This window comes from Hyla sarda, chromosome 2 (assembly GCF_029499605.1).
Source record: "Hyla sarda isolate aHylSar1 chromosome 2, aHylSar1.hap1, whole genome shotgun sequence".
Classification (NCBI taxonomy): domain Eukaryota; kingdom Metazoa; phylum Chordata; class Amphibia; order Anura; family Hylidae; genus Hyla; species Hyla sarda.
In genome coordinates, this window is record NC_079190.1 from 249,610,144 (window position 1) to 249,615,589 (window position 5,446).

At 47.1% G+C, this 5,446-nt stretch overlaps 1 pseudogene; it reads right to left on the bottom strand.

The window, feature by feature from the left end:
- Positions 1-1,964: 1,964 nt before the first annotated feature.
- Positions 1,965-2,075, bottom strand: LOC130360036 (U2 spliceosomal RNA; annotated as a pseudogene).
- Positions 2,076-5,446: the final 3,371 nt, after the last annotated feature.

The window sequence follows — 5,446 nt, forward strand, 5'->3', positions numbered from 1 at the left end:
GCACTGTAGGGTCCATTGTCGGGGGATCCGCAGTGTAAAATATGCTGGGGATCCATCCGTGTAAATGAGCCCTAAGGACACAAGGCGTATGTGTACGCACAGTGCCTGCTCCCACTGTGTTGTATAAATCATTAGCTAGAACCCTCGGCTAATGCCAGACATCACCAATCAGGCTGATCTCCGAAATTAACACTTTAGATGCCGCTATCAAAGTTGATGGTAGTGTCCAAATGTTTTAACGCCTTAAGGACGTAGCGTTTTTCCGTTTTTGCCCTTTCGTTTTTTCCTCACCTTTTAAAAGTCATAACCCTTTCAATTGAGCACCTAAAAATCCATATTATGGCTTATGTTTTGCGGCACCAATTCTACTTTGTAGTAACATCAGTCATTTTACCCGAAAATGTACGGCAAAAACGGCAAAAAAAATGTTTTACATTTTTTTTTATTAAACATGTTCTGCACAGTGTGTGTGTATACATATATATATGTGTATTTATTTAATATGTATGTATATATATATATATATATATATATATACACACACACACACACACACACACACACACGTTTTAAAATTGCCCCCCCCCCCCCCCCACTTTTGTCACTGGCCCCCCATGTGCCCCCCCTAAATATGAATGCTGGAGACGCCACTGATCTCTACCCTGCTGGCCCTATTCCCGACTAAAGTTACCACTATGACTCCTAAAATGGAATAGCCTTTCATATTGAATCAAGCACAGCTGTCAGTGTTTCATGCTCCTCATAGTTTGGGCAGCATTAAAATAATGATGGGTTCCTTTTAAAGTATTACTTACAAAAGCAAATACAGGCATTCTCCTAGCAAAAATGTTATTGATTCAGAAGCAGATAAACAAAAACCATTAGATAGCTTTGTGGTGGACGTAGAGTAGTGTTTGTATTCTGTTATGTACTGTAAATACAGTACCCACTTTAGGGGTAAAAAGTACTATGGTTGCACAATCACTGAAGAAGTTGAGGAATCTTTTAAACATTTAACTTTTATTAATAACTATTAAGTTCTATACAGTGGCGTACTAAGGGGGGGGGGGGGGTTGCCGCTCACAAGGGGGGTGCCAGGGGCGGATTGACCCGCCACCACCACTACTGAGGATCCGGGACACTCATCCCAGATCCCCAGGAGACAGCGCTACATTCTCCTGTATGCGCCATACACGCACATTTTTTTTATTTTTTTAAATTTATCTAAAGCCAAGGAACGTGCTCTCGAATCACCCAAAGTGCAAGAAAAAGTGCAAACGTGTTACACTAAAAAAACGTGCACAAAGGATGCGGTCTATCGCAAGCCCTTCTCCGATAGGAGAGAGGCCCCCCAACAAACCTTACCCTTTGCCTCCGGACCAAAAGGTACCTGCGAGGTTCCAGGTTCGATGTCCCTTTTCGCCAAAGCTACTAGGGGACCACAAATGCTCCCGGCATCCCCCTTGGCGTTAGCCAAGGTATCTGCCCGCAGAGCCGATAACGGTTGGTACCCTGCCAAAGCAGGAGTACCCGGGGTGTTTGCAGGGAGGTGCGGAACCTAATGGCCACACACACCTCCCCTAGACCGCCAGGAGGGACACCCAGAAGGGCTACCGCATCCTGACAAATCCTGTGAACACACAACACGCAAAAAGTGACACAGTGAGACAAAAATAAATAAATAAGTGAATGTGTGCAGATATCCGGCCGGATCTATAAAAATTTCTCTGATCCTAGCCAGAAGGCCGGGAATCAAGAGGTGAGTGCCACAAGGTGAAGAGATTTTGGTGCCCGTGCTTCACCTCAGTGAGCCAATACTCCCAGTGAGTTTCGGCACCTCGGGGTCACCACTCCCCGAGGCACAAAAGTACCTCAGCTCTAGACCCTCTCAGCCTCATGGCGAGACCCGGAGGAAGCAGGTCACATCGGGGCAGCCGTCGAGCTGATTCCTCAGAACCAGCCCCGGAAAGCCCTGGTACACCTGCATCCTCCATGCAGCACCCATCCCCACCAGCATGAAAACTGATAAGAACAGATACTACACTTGATCTTAGCCAAAAGGCCGAGTGCGCCATACACGCACATACAGGAGAAGGTGTCTCCTCTGTGTGAGCCGCAGCTACACAGAGGAGACGTGACCTCCGCCCCCACGCAGCACGCAGTACAGGCGCCGGTGACGTCACTCATCAGCGCCTGTACTGTGGAGTAGTGTTGAGCGGCATAGGCCATATTCGAGTTCGCGATATTTCGAGAATATATGGACGAATATTTGTCATATATTCGCTAAATTCGCATATTCGTAATATTCGTGTTTTATTTTCGCGTATGCGAAAATTAGCATGTGAAAATATGCATATAAAAAATTAGCATATGCGGAAATTTGCATATACAAAAATTTGCATATGCCTATAGGGGAGGAGGTGGGGGGTACTCTACATATACCTATAGGGAAGGAGGGGGGGTTACTCTACATATACCTATAGGGGAGGAGGGGGGGGGTTACTCTACATATATACCTATAGGGGAGGAGGGGGGGTTACTCTACATATACCTATGGGGAAGGGGGTTACTCTGCATATGCCTATAGGGGAGGGGGGTTACTCTCTACATATACCTATGGGGAAGGGGAGGGGGGGTTACTCTACATATACCTATGGGGAAGGGGAGAGGGGGGGGTTACTCTGCATATACTTATGGGGAAGGGGAGGGGGGGGGTTACTCTCTACATATACCTATGGGGAAGGGGAGGGGGGGTTACTCTACATATACCTATGGGGAAGGGGAGAGGGGGGGGTTACTCTACATATACCTATGGGGAAGGGGAGGGGGGGTTACTCTACATATATCTATGGGGAAAGGGAGGGGGGGAGTTACTCTACATATACCTATGAGGAAGGGGAGGGGGGGTTACTCTACATATAGCTATGGGGAAGGGGAGAGGGGGTTACTCTACATATACCTATGGGGAAGGGGAGGGGGGGTTACTCTACATATACCTATGGGGAAGGGGAGGGGGGGGTTACTCTACATATACCTATGGGGAAGGGGAGGGGGGGTTACTCTACATATAGCTATGGGGAAGGGGAGAGGGGGTTACTCTACATATAGCTATGGGGAAGAGGGGGGGGTGTAGCTGCATATACATATGGGAAGGGGGGGGTGTAACTGCATATCCCTATGGGAAAGGGGGGGTGTAACTGCATATACCTATGGGAAAGGGGGGGGGGCCATATTCGAGTTCGCGATATTTCGAGAATATATGGACGAATATTCGTCATATATTCGCTAAATTCGTATATTCGTAATATTTGTGTTTTATTTTCGCGTATGCGAAAATTAGCATGTGAAAATTAGCATATACAAAAATTAGCATATGCGAAAATTTGCATATGCCTATAGGGGAGGAGGGGGGGGTTACTTTACATATACCTATGAGGGGGGGGGTTACTCTACATATACCTATAGGGGAGGAGGGGGGGTTTACTCTACATATATACCTATAGGGGAGGAGGGGGGGGTTACTCTACATATATACCTATAGGGGAGGAGGGGGGGAGTTACTCTACATATACCTATGGGGAAGGGGGGGGGGGTGTAGCTGCATATACATATGGGAAGGGGGGGTGTAACTGCATATCCCTATGGGAAAGGGGGGTGTAACTGCATATCCCTATGGGAAAGGGGGGGTGTAATTGCATATACCTATGGGAAAGAGGGGGGGGGCATATTCGAGTTCACGATATTTCGAGAATATATGGACGAATATTCGTCATATATTCGCTAAATTCGCATATTCGTAATATTCGTGTTTTATTAGCATGTGAAAATTAGCATATACAAAAATTAGCATATGTGAAAATTTGCATATGCCTATAGGGGAGGATGTGGGGTACTCAACATATACCTATAGGAAAGGAGGGGGGGGGTTACTCTACATATACCTATGGGGGGGTTACTCTACATATATACCTATAGGGGAGGAGGGGGGGTTACTCTACATATATACCTATAGGGGAGGAGGGGGGGTTACTCTACATATATACCTATAGGGGAGGAGGGGGGGTTTACTCTGCATATACCTATAGGGGAGGGGGGGTTACTCTCTACATATACCTATGGGGAAGGGGAGGGGGGGTTACTCTACATATACCTATGGGGAAGGGAAGGGGGTTACTCTACATATACCTATAGGGGAGGGGGGGCTACTCTCTACATATACCTATTGGGAAGGGGAGGGGGGGGGGTTACTCTACATATACCTATGGGGAAGGGGGGGTACCCTACATATACCTATGGGGAAGGGGAGGGGGGGGGGTTACTCTACATATACCAATGGGGAAGGGGAGGGAGGGGGGGGGGTTACTCTACATATACCTATGGGGAAGGGGAGGGGGGGCGGGTTACTCTACATATACCTATGGGGAAGGGGAGGGGGGGGGGTTACTCTACATATAGCTATGGGGAAGGGGAGAGGGGGTTACTCTACATATACCTATGGGGAAGAGGTGGGGGGGTGTAGCTGCATATACATATGGGAAGGGGGGGGGGTGTAACTGCATATCCCTATGGGAAAGGGGGGGTGTAACTGCATATACCTATGGGAAAGAGGGGGGGTGTAACTGCATATACCTATGGGAAAGGGGTGTGTGTAACTGCATATGCCGGGAAAGGGGGGTGGGTGTAACTGCATATACCTATGGGAAAGAGGGGGGGATGTAACTGCATATACCTATGGGAATGAGGGGGGTGTAACTGCATATACCTATGGGAAAGAGGGGGGGGTGTAACTGCATATACCTATGGGAAAGAGGGGGGGTGTACCTGCTTTAATTAAGGGGGGGGGTGCCAAACAAAGGGTCCGCCCCAGGTGCCAAATGCCCTGGTTCTATAGAAAAAGTATTTTGGAAAAAATAAGGTGACCACGATCAGTTCAACACGCACAGCTACAATACAGGTTCTGAGTGTGTGGACCTTGTAACTGTAAATGAATAGTGGAGTTTTTGTGGATACTGTGAAAGCTATGGCACATGTTTGGTACATCAATTGCAATTTATATGGAAATGAAGAGAAAATAGCAATAAATACCTATGGATATAATGTAATGTTAGTGTTTGTAAATAGAGAAATACATTGCAAGTAGAGGTGAGCGAAGTTACAGTGATTCGATTCGTCACGAACTTCTCGGCTCGGCAATTGATGACTTTATCCTGCATAAATTAGTTCAGCTTTCAGGTGCTCCGGTGGGCTGGAGACTCTCTCCTAGGACTGTATCCACCTTCTCCAGCCAACCGGAGCACCTGAAAGCTGGACTCATTTATGCAGGCTAAAGTCATCAAACGCTGAGCCGAGAAGTTCGTGACGAATCGAATCACTGTAACTTCGCTCATCTCTGATTGACACTAACAAATATACCATAAGCAGTAAATACATAAGCTGTATATAAAGT